The sequence below is a fragment of the Aptenodytes patagonicus genome, chromosome 1, assembly GCF_965638725.1.
Source record: "Aptenodytes patagonicus chromosome 1, bAptPat1.pri.cur, whole genome shotgun sequence".
Taxonomy (NCBI): domain Eukaryota; kingdom Metazoa; phylum Chordata; class Aves; order Sphenisciformes; family Spheniscidae; genus Aptenodytes; species Aptenodytes patagonicus.
In genome coordinates, this window is record NC_134949.1 from 104,048,654 (window position 1) to 104,064,418 (window position 15,765).

Here is a 15,765-nt window from a genome sequence, read left to right on the forward strand (position 1 = left end):
TACTTTTTCCATATATGAGCATAATTGTTAACGTTACTTGAGTGATCTGTTGATAGCACACGGCCTGATGACTGCTGGTGCAACTCTGTGTTAACAGTTAAATTAAAGACCTTCCAGCCTTGTCTTCTTATCCCTCATGTTAGCAGGTAAGGGTCTCCTTCCCCTCATCCCCACTTTTTTTTCCTCTGGGTAAGAAGAGGAATTGCCTTTTCACCCTGTTTTAATTACAGGAGCCACGGGACCCTTCCTGGAGCAGCTGTCGGAGACCATACAACTGGAATATCACCAGGCCAGCAGGCTCACAGAAAATATGTAAGTAGGTTACACGGGGGCGGGGGAGACCATTAAACACAGCAGGACCTACTTAACAGAGCACCTGTTAGCGGAACAGAAAGTGGTAAGAGGATGAATCGGGCGGAGAGAGCAATAACTGTGCGGCTTTACTCTTTCTAACAAACGCTGGCTAGGCTCAAAGAGGAACACATGAAGCTGGGCAGGGAGGGAGGCTGGGAGAGAAGGAGCCAAGGGTGTTTTGATGTTCGCTGAGGCTAGTGCTGCTAACGACTGCTTACCAAATAAATAAATCGGAGAGCTCAGATATGCTGCTACAGCCATTGCTCTGGGCTGGCTGGCTGGAGGGCTCACACAGCTAGTAAGTTTTCTGCTGTTGGTGGAAAGCCTTTGCTCTGCTCCAGGAGAGTGTGAAGCTTGCTCCTGACCTCATCCCTTCTGCGTGCAGAGGGGTGCTGAGCCTAGCCGGCTCCCACAACCCCCAAAATGTTTGGGTGGAGGATCCCTGCCTGCACATCCTGCTTCTGCAGATACAGCGGGTGTTGGGCCATCCATCCCTCCCCTCCTAGCTGGACCTGGTCCGAGCAGCCCCAACCATGCTCTGGGCTCTGTGGTGTCTCAGCGTTTCCACTGCTGTGGCCAAACCCACCCACTTTTTCAAACAGCCCCACCTGTGCACCATGCCCAGGGCCACTGCCTGCCCTGCCGCTCACTGCAGCCACGGTGGTGGCCAGGGCTACGTACCCACCGGCCCTCCTCCTTCAAAGCCCACCAAGAGCACCCCTCCAGGCAGGGGCTCGCCTGGTGGCTAAACCAGCCTAACTCTGCTGCTGAAACCTGCCTGGCTTTTGTCTGACCTGCTTGGGGCTTTAACCTGGCAGATAAAGACCCCTCAAAAAGCAAGTGGACACCTTCCTGTGGGTTTCTCATAGTGAAACAGGTCAAGGAAGGAGCCAAAGAGGTGCCTCTGCCAGGCAGGCTTTGGGGACCTGGACAGGCAACACGTAGCGGGGCTTGGACCGTTGCATGTGCATATGCCAGAAACTGCAGCTGCTGCTGGTGGCACACAGGTGAGAACAGATTTTATCCATGTCATTGTGCCCACTTGCAGGAGAGTGTCCTCAGGGCAGGGAACAGTGGCAGCGAGGGAGGAACAACACCCTGGTTTTAGGTCTAGTCTCCTTTGCAAAGGTTTTCGAGGACTTCAGGCAGATTTAATCTTTCCTCACAAAATATATTCAAATTCTAAGTTATTAAGGGTGGTGTTTTGATATTGCCCTAAATAGATTAGGGACCGCCTTATCTTCTGGAGAGAGGTCTCTCTGGCCACCTGGAGAGCATCTCTGGCATTTGACTAGTCGGGTAATGTTTTCCTTTTCTTGACCAGGGGTAAAACTGCACTTGGTTATATTTCAGTATGAGGATTTTTTCATCAAACCTTGTATTTATATAATCTGTCTGCTGACAGATATACCCAAATCAAACATCTAAATAGGATTAATGCAGGCAGCTTATTACTGGCTCTTGATGAGGAACAGGAATTATGGTTATCAACCATAACAGTGAAGTTGGGGTGTCTGACCCTTACAACTTATCCTTGAAAAATACTATACAAATAGCTTCTGAACCAGTGAAAAGTCATTTCATATTCACTGAATAATAGAGAAAAGCACAAACTAAAATAGCCAGATCTGAATATCAGAATGTACTTTGGGTTCTTTCTTGGTGAGAGGATGACGAACGTAATCATAAGCGAAATAAGTGCTGAGCCATATTTAACCCTCTCAGCACTCCAGGAAGGCCAAACATAACTGTTTCAAGCTTTCCAAACATAAAAAATTGCCTTACCACAGAAAACAATACACTTTGTTCAGTTTTGGGTCCACCTTCCCTATTGCAAGAGAAATATTCAGTGATGTCTCCTGCCCTTGGATGGGATTTAGCTGCAAGGCCCAGTGAAACCTGTGCAAAAGCTGCCTAGGTGGCTCCTGGTTTCCAAAGAGGCAGGTGAGGTGATGTGTCCAGGACTCTCCAGATCAGGCTTACGGCTGGATGTGATGGTCCTGTACAATTTTGTTCTGGGGAATGTAATGCACAAGGGCATGGTAACGAATACACATTTTTCCACTCCAGATGGCTAATTCAAATTAATCCTATGGAGACAGTGACTGAAAGTACAGTTCTTACCTCCTGGTGGTTACCAGCAGCCTGTTTGAACAGGGTTGATGAGTCCCAGTGGTGTTCTTGATGGGCAGTGTCTCCGTCTTTTAAAATCATCCTTACAGACAGGTGATTAGTTCCCTTATTGGCACTTTCACCTACGGAAATGAGAACTGAATGGGCTGGATGATCATTTTGCACAGTAATTTATGCATGTAGTCCAATATAGCTCATATTGAGGATCCATTCCTCTCTTATAATTGGGGCAAATTCCATCTCTAGAAGCTTTTCTTCCAAGAGAGGATGAATTATCTAAGCCGTCACCTGTCTAACACCATTCAGCTGCTATTTATTTCCGACATGTTCATGTCAGTAGAAGGCTTTCCAACCTCGCAGAGATATTGGGAGATTTCATTTATACAATACTGTGAGATTGTCTGATCAAAGGCATACAAGTGGAAATTATTACTGTTATTTTCAGACATGTCTTTAATCATAGACTCTCCCTATTCATTGCAATCATTGCAATTGTAAATCAGAAGTGGGTTCCCTCACCACCTGGCGCTCTTCTAATCTCTGCCTGTTGCCTGTACAGTGAGATTTCTCCTGCATCCCCCCTCCACCTCTCTGTGACGCAAACATGTTCACCAAAATTTGCTATGATAGCTTCACTTTATGTGGATTTGTTTCTGCAAACAGAGATGATATTGAACTTTCTGAACCTCTCCCACTAGGAAATGAAGATAATACTTGGAGCTGTCAATGTGGGGACTATTCATGGTGCCTGACAACCTTGCTGAAATGACTGAATTATATTCCTATCAGCAAAAAGTATGAAATGAGTTACAGTTATTTAAACAAAGGAATAGAGGAATTTGCACGTCTAACTACAGAAAGGAATAAGCTTGTTAATACCCTGTCTTCTTGACAATGCGTATCTTTTTTGTCTGGTCATGCACTGGGTCCCAGTGCTGCAATAGCTTCAGGCCAGAAGAACTGAGGTGTCTGCTTTCTATTGTTTCTATGGGATTTGGGCACCTGGTATCGTGACAGAGCTGGTCTATATTCTCTCCCAAAACCAATGCACATGCACTTCTTTTTTCTCCCATCTCTCTTTCATCTGTAAAGACTTTGGGAAGTGTGGTGTGTGAGGGTGGAGCACCTGCAGAAAGGCCTATGTGAAGGACACCCACTAGACTAATCTGAGATCTCTGCTGGGGATTCTAGATCCACTAGGGCCAAGGAAGCCCATCTACTGCACTCCTGGGTTTTGTTTCAGAGACTGGATCTTTGTTTCCCAAAAGGTTACAAGCACACAGGATGGGGTGGCTTTGCCCAGTAGTTCAGGTCAATCCAGCTTGAAAATGGCAATGGAAATCAGGTTTGGTTTTGAGCGTAGTGATTTGGGATGCTGGAAACCATGAGACTGCCAAGAAAATGTTGATGCTGCCGACTGCCTCAAGTGACAGCAAATCTCATACACCCTGACCAAGGAAGTGCCTTCGTTCCAGCAGCTGCAGGTATTGACTGTTTCCACATGTTTGTCCCATTTGTCTTAAGTCCCCTGTGCAGTAGCTCTTGCTGCTTTTATAAAGGCTGAGGTGTTTCCCAATTCCCATGCCAGGGGATCAATGGCTCAGGAGGACAGGAATGGGAGGTGGAGCCTTCCCATCTGAAATCATAAATTCTAGTCTGGGCCCAGGTCATCTGAAAGTTGTCGTCACCTAGAATTTCAATCTACTTCTATTTGCCCTGCGTGATTAAATATTCATGCCAGGATATTCTGCCATGCACGATGAGAATATTCAATGTAACCTCACTGGAAAGACTATGTTGCAGATGTATTCAATGTCCTACTGCTTTCTGAAATGATTTCTGCATTTGTCAGTTTTCCAGCTTCCCTCTGATGGACTTCAGACTAGCCCCAGATGTCTATATGATCATCCCATTCCCAGAGACCGATTTTTTTACACACGCACACATAGACCCAGCCCTCCTTATCTTGCCTGATAAGGCCAAAGGCATAACATGGTAAATAGCCTTCTCGCTCCCAGAGGTGGGTGATCCATCTGAGAACCAAGAGACTGCTGGGGAGCAAACCCTTTGCTAAGGATCATAGCAGAGCAGCTTCTAGTGCAACTAGCTGATGGCTAATGATGTGCTTGGGGCTGGCAGCCTGGTGCTTTCAACAGCCTGAACTTCACTTAAAAAAATTATAGTGATTAAGTAAACACAGCTATAATGGAAATCTTTACTCTGCATATTACAAACCAAAATGGCCATGAAGGGAGCAATTATGAAATCTCAGGACTGTGGTGAGGGGAGGAATCATTTGAGCTGTGCTGTTGTTTGTTTTTGTTCATCATTTATTTCCCCTGGGAAGCTTGGCTCTGAAGCGGTCTCTGCTGCATTAGGAGATTCTTTACATTTTTGTTAACCCAGTTTTCCATCCAGTCTTGAGCAAGATAGGAGGATATACAGGGGTTTTACATAAAGTCACAAGACATGATGGACTACCTTGGGGAACGATTCCTAGATCCAGTTTCTGATTCCCGTTATAAGCCCACAACACAAGCTGCGCATCGATTGTTCTCTCTCTCTGTTAGTCTTCGGTGACATGACTGATTTTACAAAGACTTGAGAGAGTGGCGAAGATAATCCAGTAGTGGCAATGTTAAAGCTGTACTAATGGGAACTGCAATAATGGTTCAGAGACAGTGGTCATCTTCCCTTTCTGGAGACATATGATTGGTTCTAGTGGGTCTTTGGGACTTGCCTGATTCAGGAAAATTATAGTGTAAAGCAGCATCAGGCTTTTGGCTTCAGCTGATTTTTGCTGATGTTTGTTCAGGACCAGAGGGAAATTAGCTGGTGGACTAGTCAGCTGTTGGTAGAAAATTGACTGAGAAATGGAGAACAGAGCAAAGAAACAGTTGGTGAATGATGGGATGAGTGGTAATTCCTAGGTAGCAAAAAGATTGATGCAATCCAAAACCCCAATATACTTCCCTAATGTATATAATAATGCAAGTTCAGGAGCTGCTTCAAGGGCAGAAACCAGCTTGGAGACCTTTTCCTTGACTGAACTTAACCAAAGAAAGAAGGTCTAGCATTTCCTTTTGAGCCCTGCTAAAGCTGCAGATCTATCAGCAGAGGAGCTCAATGCTAGAGCCAAGTGATGTACAGACATGACAGCTAAACAAAGCAACTGGCCACCAATGATAACTGTTCGAGATGTCCATATGAGGACAAACATTTCTGTTAATGGCTTAGCGTGTTTCAGGAATGGAGAGCAACCCAGATAGACTTGAAAGAAGGGAACAGAAATGTTTGGCAGTTCCTATCACATGGCTGTATATTAGCTAAGGAAGAAAACTGTCCAGACTTTTCCCTGGTGCAATAGTGAGCACATCCTGGAGACATGCTGTGTGAAAGAGAGGACAATCTTTCTCCTTCCCAGGTGAAACACACTCAATTCAGGTACAATGCCTCGGAGCTGAGCTAGCTGGCTGCCAAGGCAGTCTGAAACAGCAGCAAAGTGGGTGGTGTCTAGGGGAAGAAGGGACCGAGTTTGGAGGAAGAGGGACTGAGGGCTGAAAGAAGGGACTGAGTTTGGAGGGATAGGAATAAGTACAGTGGGGTTTTGACAGCAGGCTACTGCTATTGCCTCAGCAAGTATGGCAGGTGCACCCGCCCTGATAAAGACAGGGGGCATTAAGACCGCTGCGTCCTTACTTTCCCCATTCTTACTTTTTGCACCTTTACGGTGGCGAGGGCTGACCATCACATACACACTTTGGGCCTGTAATTATGGTCACGTATACACCTCAGGCGAGGAGTAAGAAAGTCAAGGCCCTCAGCCAGTCAGAACTGACCACAGATCAGATTCGACTAGAGTATAAACGGAGCCCCGCCGGAGGGCAAGTGGAGCCGGTCCTCCTCGGAGCAGCGGGTCTGCAGTCGGGGACTCTCCCCTTGGGTCGGGACGCCGCCCAAGGAAACTCCTCGAGGTTGAGAGCCCTCATCTCACAGGTGAGTGATTGTGCACATTTTGGATCCTCCTTTCTAAAGCCGGCTGGGCAGTACTGATCCCTCGTACACCATTCTGAACCTGTGGTTTACTGATGTCGGAGCGTTGAACGATTTTGATGAGCCTCATTTCTAGTTAGTTTTCTGCTAAACCATTTTGGTTTAAATAAAGATTATTTTTGAATCTATCAATCACCTGCCTAATTTGATTTTGTGAGCCTCCGCGACAGCAAGCCAACCAAAGCAGGGGACCTTCAGCACATAAACACAAAAGGAATTGTTACTATTAGTCCTATTCCAGGATAATCAAACACATACCTGCAGGTTGATCTGAAACCAACTCCCCTGTTCATCCTCACTTCTTCCAGAACCCAATTAAGTCCTTCCCAAAAAGATCCTACATGAAACAGAGGCTTTTCTGAGATTGGTAATGGTTGTCACCCCAGCAATAATCATAATGAATCACACTCGGGCTCCTGTTGAGCTCATCTTTTCAGAGAGATGTTGGTTCTTGATCCGTTCATTAATATTAATCAGCATGGAGTCACGTTTCATTTCCCACTTATGTGTCCAACCTGCAGCATCCTTGTGTGTCCCGTGCTAACGAACCAGATGCCATTTATGGCTGGCACAAAATAATTAGCTAATAGTTGAGGAATACGTATCTCAATTTAGTTAAATATTTATGCCAGACTTTTTCCATTTTGGCTCCCAGCCCTCATCTGGGGGTTGCAGTGCAATTTAGGGAGGATACGAGAAAGTTTTCACAGTTGTATGCAGCAAGCTTTAATTATACATTCTCCATATGGATGCAAATGTTTGATGTTATACAGATGCTGGCAACGAATTGACCACCAGGTACCAGAGTAGAAATAGCAAACTTCAGCAAGCAGATCAAAATCTAATTCCCTTGTTGTGACTGGATGCTGCATAATGCAACAGTCACTCTTTCACTTCTGATCCAGCCTCTCTTGCTCAGTCAGAGATCTCTGCTGCAAAATACTTCCAGGCAAATGAATAAAAAAAATTGCCAGAGCTGGAGAGAGGGCATATGTGGCTTGGAACTGGAAGTCACAACCTGCATCTTCCCTAGAGCTGATTTCTGGCAGTGGGAGAGGTGTCTGCCTTTCTGAGTCTTCAGATTTTGTTTATAACATCCCCAGACCCCCAGGGGTCCCCAGATCTTTTGCTTTGTCTCCTGGGAGCCCTCTCACACAGCCGTGTGCTGTAACATGCGAGAGCCAAGACTATGAGCCAGGACCATGTTATGAAAAGCAGGATAGCCATGCTGGGAGGTGCGACGATAACTCTGAGCTGCTGCGTGTTGTGTTTCTGCCAAGCTGCTCCTGTGCTGTCACAGGCGCTGGATGTTTGGTACTACGCTGCATGAAGCTGCTGGGCAGAGAAGCACGCTGCACTGAAAATTAGCTTCGGCAGAGACATTCACCACCCTGCTCCTGCCGGCCGCTGAAGGAGGCTGGGACCACAGAGATGTTATCAGGAAGAGCGAGGGCATCCAGTGCTCCTCCGAGTTGTATGGGAGCTGGGACTCCTGGTGTTGTGCGAAATCGAGGAGGCCATTCCCCCTTCTGACTCCCGGTGTCATGCGGAGATGTGTTTGTGTGTGTAATTCCCAGTGCGCCTCCCACCGAAGGAGCAGAGAATGAAGGTGGAAGGCAGGGACGGCACAGGGCTGTTAGCTGGATTTCTTCTTGAGGATATGCACAGAACATCTACCCTATTTACTACGGCATACATGAATAACATTGATATATGAGGTCCCGCTGAAGGCTGATTTTTGCTTAACTAACCTACCTCTCCCGTGTCCTGACCTTCCACTCTTACCAGAGTAGAGAGGGTTTGCTTTTGCTTGCTCAGAAGCTCAGAACCCCCAAATTATCTATAATGCCTTGAGCACATAATTATATTGAGCTAATCACTGTGATACCTAGGCACTTTCACCTTACTGTGCTCTCAGTCAGGCGCAGTCCCTGAACTAGGTTCAGTGGGGATACAGTTCTGCTGAAGTTTTCATTTTCTGGAGCAGGTTTGGGCAGGGAAATGGTGGGGGGAAGGGGTAGTGTTGGCTAATGCCTGTTAGAAATAATACCAGGAGAAAAAGAGCTTGTGATCAGCTCTCACACAAGTATCACACCCTCTAATCAGGTAAGATGAGATGGCTGCCTTATGAGCCGCATCTGGGTCATGCAAAGGAGCAGCGACCCACACCTTCTCTATTATTTCACCTGCAACCCTCATGCTCCTGCCTTTGAGCTTGCCTGGTTTCACAAGTAAGCAGAAATGGGCTTACTCACTAGGTAGATGAAAAGACTTCTAAGAAATATGTGGGTGCTATGGTAGATAGTGTTGTACTTCACTAAACAGAGCCCTTCCCTTTGAGTCAGCCTGTGCTTTGGCGATCCAGCCTTTACAGGCAGGTTTTTTTTTTTTTCTTTGGGCTAAATTATGAAAACCGTGAAGGATTTCTCAAGGTTCCAGTTAAATTGCAGTTTTTGCCATTCCAATCTGCTGTTCCATCTCTGCAGGCAAAAACAACTGCATTTTCCCTGCCATTCCTTCTGTGCTGTGAAATAGCTGTCATGCTCTACCCCAGAGTTAGCTGCATTGTTGCGGGGGAAGAAATGTTTTTTCTGTCCATGCACGAAAGTGAATAGATAAATCCCTTGAGATGAAGAGGCAGTTATTTTGTCCTAAAGAGTGGGAAGTGGATGGAGGAGACAGAGAGGAGTCTACAGTGAGCTACAGCTTAAGAATCGGTGCAAGATATTTATTCCTTGCAGAGGCAAAAGAGAGCAGTCCCACAATTTTTCTTCTCCTAGGTCAGGAACACAGGAGTGACACCACAGTAACTCACTTCTTCCCTCTTGAGACATGGCTGTAAAGGCAGTGGTTTTAACTTATTGTATTTAATAAGGAGGTGAGAGACAATAAAGCAACAAAATGAAGCTTCTGCCCACAACATAGCAGGAAGGGGAAAGAGGTTAGACAAAAGTCCAAATGCCAAGTCTGAAAAGTGGAAAGCAGGAGTGTGCTGGTTACAAAGCACTTACTCCACAGAGCTGGCCCTGAACACGACGGATGCGCTCTCTCTTTGGTTACCTACAGCTAACATCTCTCCCATTAAAGTTTTCTGCCATGGCAAAAAAGCTCTGCTCTTTGCCTTGCAATGCAGAACTGCTGGCACTAGGAAGGAGGAAACCAAAGTAGTCTTGGCTCAGGGGTGAGCCCTGCAGGGTTTAGTTCTTTGGGACCTGGTTTGTATACTTTAATACGTCCATCAGTAATTTGCAGGGCCTTGCTTGAAAGGATGCTTATGCTGGAGCACTCACCAGGGCAGGGAAGCGATACACAGGAAGGGCTCCTTGGGCCTCGAGAGCTATTCTCTGGATAAGGAGGTAGTTAAAGAGTAGGGAGTGGAAAAACCTGGGAATGCTGATAAGGCGGCTACTTGATTTTCCATTGCTCTATAAACTTTTGTAAAGGTGCAATATAGGTGTTAGTCACACTGCCCACAGCATAAGGGGCCAGGTTCTCATTTGCACTGAGGCTGACTGGAGGCCTGTGCATGTTTCTGCTATATGTGCTCTGTGCTCAAGGGCAGAATAGCTGATCTGCAGCCCCAGGATGCTAATGATGAGCTAAGAGGAGGGTTTCAGTGAGGTATGTGCCTTCCCTTCTCTTCTGGAGCGTCTCCTGTGTTCTTTGTTAAGTTGGAAAGAAGAAAGCTTGGAGGGCCAAAAAAGGGAGATGAGCAAGCAGCTCTGTAGCAAAAGTTCCTAAGTAGAGGAAAAATCCTCTCTTGCAGTCTGGTGAGAAACACAGTGCTCTAGTTACTGGGGGCACGGGTGAAGGGAGCTAGTGAGGATGCCAGAAAAAGAGTGCAGCAGGCGTCATTGCATGGTGGTGATCTACTTTTAAGTGATACCAGAAAAACCTATTAAATATATAACCTCAGCGCCCAGAAAAATGTGTTAAGAGGTTTATTCGTGTAGGAAAAGCTTCATCTTATAAATATAGATAAGGGCTTCTTTTTTTCCTGCTGCTTCTTCTTTTGGACTTCCTATACAGAAAACATATTTGGACTGTAATTTCCCTTCTGGGAAGCTCTACCTAGTTATGCTGCTTTCTGTCTGGCAGGACTGCGAGGTCCATGCTTGCAAATGGGATAGCTCAGTGTGATGGGCCCTTCCTAACACGTATCCCACTACATCCTGTTCCAAGCCCCATCCTGCAAAACTTTATGCATGTACTGCCCTGCAAGAGGGCTGGTAGTTTCACTGAGCAGACATAGGACCGCTGTGCGCTGAAGGTGAAGGATAGCTGTTGTTCTTTTCAGGATCTACCTGCTGCAGGGCTGCTGCTGACTGACCTGCAAAGGAGGGAAAGATACACAAAATATGGAGCTGCAGATCTCACTCTTTTAGGTTTTCCTTCTCTCTCTCAACATAGGCACTTTCATTTCAGGCCCGGCAGAGCACCTCAGGTAGAAATACTGTTGTGGAGATTAAGTAAACCTGCTATCCTTCAGGTTGCCACCTTCCTTCCTCAATGACTCCCTTGCCTCTTTGAGAGGGTCGAACAGGACCTGTCTCAGCTCCCCAGCCTCATCTACCAACAAAAGTCCAACCACTACTTTTATGCTGAACACAAGACAACCTGTGTCTCCTGTTTACATCCATCTTCTTTAGTCCAAATTAAAATTTAATTCTGTTCCTTTGTTGTTTCTTTATGGATGGCTGTCAAAAGCTCAAGCTCAGCAATGCTAATGCCAGCCCGTTCTTGCCCACAGTCCTCCCCACTGATGCCTTTCATGGTCTCCCCACACCACACCACATGCCCTGCACTCAGGGCCAACATACACCTGGTCCTTCCACCCTGGCTGCCTTGCTGTCTTCCCATCCACACAACCTTGTCTTGTATTACGTTGCTGATGAGCAGTCTTCCCTAGCCATCTGCATGCTGAACCACTCATCCAGACTCTTGACATCTCATAACGGTCAGTACCGTTTCCTCCTTCCTCAACAGGGGAGCTCTGAAGACACCCCTCAGAATGATGCTGGACTGCGTCATCCCCCTCGTGCTTGGCTTTTTGTCTCCCTCTCGTTTGCCTTGACTTCCCATGCCTTCACAGCTCTTCAGCTGTTCCTGGGCTGCCTTTTTCCAAATGACTTGGGAGGCATGGAGGCCTGTGCCAGCCTTCCCTTCACAGTTCTTCAGACAAACATTGTTGGGTTGTACCTGTATGATCATTCTTGCCAGGGAGGAGCCTGCTGTGGACATCCACAATACTCTGTTGTCATCCCTTTTCACATCTCCTCTAAGTTCCTGTCGTGTCTACAAACAAGTAAACTAAATAACTGCAAATGTAGATGCTCTTGTGGCTTAATCATGATGACTAACATTGCCTTATGGCTTCTTTATGTTCCTCTATCCACATCCATCTGCTGTTGCTTTGCTTACCAAACGATAACTGTGAATCAGGGCATTTCCTCTTCCCTTCTCCACCCCGCCTGCATGCGGGCCCCAGTCCATGCCTGTTGCTCGTAGGGGCTATGACAGCTTCCAAAATCACCCCCTTTCCCAGAGACAGGGCAACTCATGTCCTGTTGGTACAAGGAAACTTCTTCTTATGAATGTTAAGGACCATCCCACCTGTGCAAGTTGTGAAGTAACACAATGACACCATGCTTGCATTATAATGCCGTTGTATTTGACTGCTGAGGTGAAAGTTGAGCTAGCTTATAACCAGGTTGCAAAACTCCTGCCTTGCTCCTTCTCGGGTGCTGTCGCTGGTCTGTCGCACACTTGCAAAGATCCCATTTTGCTGTATTTCTACCAGAGTGCTTTGGGTATTTTTTCTGACTGTTTTTTAGTCTCGGGAGTATGATGATACCAAATCTGGTCTTTCTTTGTCAAGACCTCTGAGGTGAGGTCTGTCTCTGTGTCCATGCAGCCCAGTCCAAGGGCTAGTGCAGGCACTGGCAGCTCTTCCTCTTCTGGCAGGGGTGCTTGCCAGAAAACTCATTAAACACTGCAATGAGTGTTACTTTTTCCTACTGGAGTGGAAACCAAGGCAGAGGGGTGCAGTAGCTAGCTGATTATCCTAAAGCAAGCCAGGAGGAAAGCCGAGGTTAGAGCGCAGGGGTCAGGCCACCCTCTTCCCTGCTGCCGGGGCCAGCTGCTGCCATTTCTGTTGTCCCCCCTAGGGTGGGGGCTGGCGCTGGCGGACAGGCAGCAGATGACACTCCTTCCTCAGCTCCGGCTCCCCATTGCAGCATTAGCTCCAGCTTGAAACGCATGTCTGCAGAGGAATTCAAACAGTACTTGAAAGAAAACAAAGCAGAGCAAACGGCTCTTCTTGAAAAGCAGCTGGTAAACTCCACTGGCTGGAGCCAGAAGCCTTTTTAGGGCAAGTGACGGTTCCCCTTCTCCCCTGGGGAAGAAGGCTCTGCTACAGCTTATCTGTCAAGGGAGGTTAGCAAGGGAATCTGGCATATGTTTTACCGGAGCAACGTTTCATATTTTCAGTCTGCAGCCCTGCTCTAAATCACATTTCCACATGGGCGGGATGATCTGGATGGCTCCAGCGCTGCAGACAAAAACCTGTCCGCGCTGGCTGGCCAGGGTGATTTGGCTAATAGCAAGTCAAAGTCGGCATCCCTTGCGTGTTTGTGAGGGGGCCATGACCAGGTCCTGCCTCAGGGGAACACATGACCTCAGTTTTCTCCTGCTCTGTCCCTTGAGCTGTCTTTTCCATCAGGGTAAAGTGGGAGTAAGATAATATCCCTAGGATTTGGTAACCATCTGTATCAGGGCCAGCTTTAGTCACAGCATTGGTTTCAGGCAGCAAATTGCTGAGGACAGCAAATCAGCCTGGCAATAAGCATCCTGCAGACCTGTTGCCTCTTCTTCCAGCTTCACCCTGTGCCTGACTTGTCTCCAGTGATGCAGGCGCTGCTGGGGCAGGAGGCAGAGCATGGCGAGGGCAGAAGCAGAAGGCTGCCTGGGCTCCCTCCTCCCCACGGCCAGGGCCTCTATGAAGAAGTGACAAGGTGCAGGGGGGGGATGACACCAAACAAGATTTCAGACACGGGAAGTTATTTTTTCCTCATTCTTGAGCAGCAAATATCACGTCACCCATGTGGCGGAGGAGCTCTTCTCAGCATACAAGCGAACGGCATTGGGAAGTGAAGAATCGGCACAAAACCATGCCGGCAGTTGATGTTTCATGGGCATGTTGCCAGCAGGCTCAGCCGAGAGGGCTGAGGAAGCCCTGGAGCAGGATGGCCCCTTTGCCTCCCCCAGGCATGATGCCTCTGGGGGGTGGGCAAGATGGAAAGTGGTGAACCAAGGTCACCTCTGCTCCATACTGAAACCGGTGGCTTTGTCCCCAACATGGTTTCTTGTTTGCACAGAATTTAAGGGGGGTGACGGTAAAAAGGAGGGGGAGAGAGGCATTCCTGGTTCTCTGGAAAGGGCTTTTGACTCCATTTTGTTCTGGGGGTGTAGGTTTGCTTTTTGGTGAATGGAGTTACATCCAGTTGGCGGCCGGTCACGAGCGGTGTTCCCCAGGGCTCAGTACTGGGGCCGGTCTTGTTTAATATCTTTATCGATGATCTGGATGAGGGGATTGAGTGCACCCTCAGTAAGGTTGCAGATGACACCAAGTTGGGCGGGAGTGTTGATCTGCGTGAGGGTAGGAAGGCTCTGCAGAGGGACCTGGACAGGCTGGATCGATGGGCCCAGGCCAACTGTATGAGGTTCAACAAGGCCAAGTGCCGGGTCCTGCACTTTGGCCACAACAACCCCATGCAGTGCTACAGGCTTGGGGAAGAGTGGCTGGAAAGCTGCCTGGCGGAAAAGGACCTGGGGGTGTTGGTTGACAGCCGGCTGAACATGAGCCGGCAGTGTGCCCAGGCGGCCAAGAAGGCCAATGGCATCCTGGCCTGTATCAGAAATAGTGTGGCCAGTAGGAGTAGGGAAGTGATGGTGCCCCTGTACTTGGCCCTGGTGAGGCTGCACCTCGAATACTGTGTTCAGTTTTGGGCCCCTCACTACAAGAAGGACGTCGAGGTGCTGGAGCGTGTCCAGAGAAGGGCAACGAGGCTGGTGAGGGGTCTGGAGAACAAGTCTTATGAGGAGCGGCTGAGGGAACTGGGACTGTTTAGCCTGGAGAAAAGGAGGCTGAGGGGAGACCTCATCGCTCTCTACAACTACCTGAAAGGAGGTTGTAGCGAGGTGGGTGTTGGTCTCTTCTCCCAAGTAACAAGTGATAGGACGAGAGGAAATGGCCTCAAGTTGTGGCAGGGGAGGTTTAGATTGGATGTGAGGAAAAATGTCTTTACTGAAAGAGTGGTTAAACATTGGAACAGGCTGCCCAGAGAAGTGGTGGAGTCCCCATCCCTGGAGGTATTTAAAAGACGAGTAGATGAGGCACTTAGGGACATGGTTTAGTGGACATGGTGGTGTTGGGTCGACGGTTGGACTCGATGATCTTAGAGGTCTTTTCCAACCTCAATGATTCTATGATTCTATGATTCCATCTGCAGGCCTGCCTGCTCTATTGTTGTAAGGGCGGTGCAGGGATGCTTGGGCAAGCTGCTACCTATAGCTCACTGCAAGGAGAAGGGGCAGTGTTTACTCTGCCAGTGCACTAATTTAAAATACCTGGCTGCAGCACTAATGCACAAAACCTGTTGCCTCCCTCGGGAGACTCTGGGACCGGAAAAGTTGGAGGCGATGAGCCATTTGCAGTGTAGTAGAGAAGCCGTTCATTGCCTGCTTGTGTTGCAGGCAGGTATCTGGCTGCCCGTGCTGTGTGCTTTCAGTTCGGGTTGGAAGGGAGATAGCAAAGCCTGCTGTGTTTGGGAACAGCGACCCCATGGTGGTGTGCTCCTTGGAGTGGGAGATGAAATGCTGAGGGAGAAAGAGAACAAGCTGGTGGAGGGGATGAACAGGGGAGCAAGTCTCGTAATTTAACATTCAGGAACCTCGGTAGAAGGTGAGACTCCTGGGCTTTCATTCCTGCTGTCATGAATATTTTAGGGTTTATATAATGATTCTTAAATGTAAAATGCAAAACAATCCTGGGAATAAGGGCATGACATCCTGGACTTCTCCCTCCCAGATGAGTCCTAAATCATTTGGTTATTACATAAAGGTGACCAATGCCCACAGCAAAATGCAAGCAGAATTGCTGCTATCTTCCAATAGCAGCTGCTATCTTGCTGTTAGGCCAATATTGAGAGAGGTATGAATTGGCTT